The following is a 387-nucleotide window of genomic DNA, read 5'->3' as shown; positions in this document are numbered from 1 at the left end:
AACCTGGTCCATCACCTCCCCACCCTCATCATGAAACATTTCTTATGTCCAATCTCGATCTCCCCTCTTCCAGTTTCAAACCACGGCGCTTGTCCTGTCACTACAGGCCTTGGTAAGAAGTCTCTCTCCATCTTTCATCTTTTGAGGGATGCTGCAGAAGTCAAAGCCACCCAGCTGGCCCTAGAGCTTGCTGCCTGAGAAACGTGGCCAGTACTCTGTCTCCCTACTGACTGGTAGAGGGTGGCCAATGGCCTGTGGGGTGGCTACAGCGATGGTCGCAGAGGTAAACCCCTCTGGGCTGCTGCGTTATGGCAGCAGGACCTTGCTGCCTGGGGAGAGCCCCATCACGTCGATGTCCGAGAGCCACGCCCCCGGGGAACGTCAACG

At 56.8% G+C, this 387-nt stretch overlaps 1 protein-coding gene across 1 annotated transcript in view; it reads right to left on the bottom strand.

Moving 5' to 3' along the window:
- The window catches only part of TAP1 (transporter 1, ATP-binding cassette, sub-family B (MDR/TAP)), a gene marked incomplete at its 5' end in the record, with an annotated part of 15,964 nt that overhangs the window by 9,926 nt on the left and 5,651 nt on the right, over nucleotides 1-387 (bottom strand). The gene's annotated exons all lie outside the window — the stretch shown is intronic.

Source organism: Haliaeetus leucocephalus, unplaced genomic scaffold, assembly GCF_000737465.1.
Source record: "Haliaeetus leucocephalus isolate CR32 unplaced genomic scaffold, Haliaeetus_leucocephalus-4.0 Scaffold347, whole genome shotgun sequence".
Taxonomy (NCBI): Eukaryota; Metazoa; Chordata; class Aves; order Accipitriformes; family Accipitridae; genus Haliaeetus; species Haliaeetus leucocephalus.
This window is presented reverse-complemented; position numbering and strand designations above follow the sequence as displayed.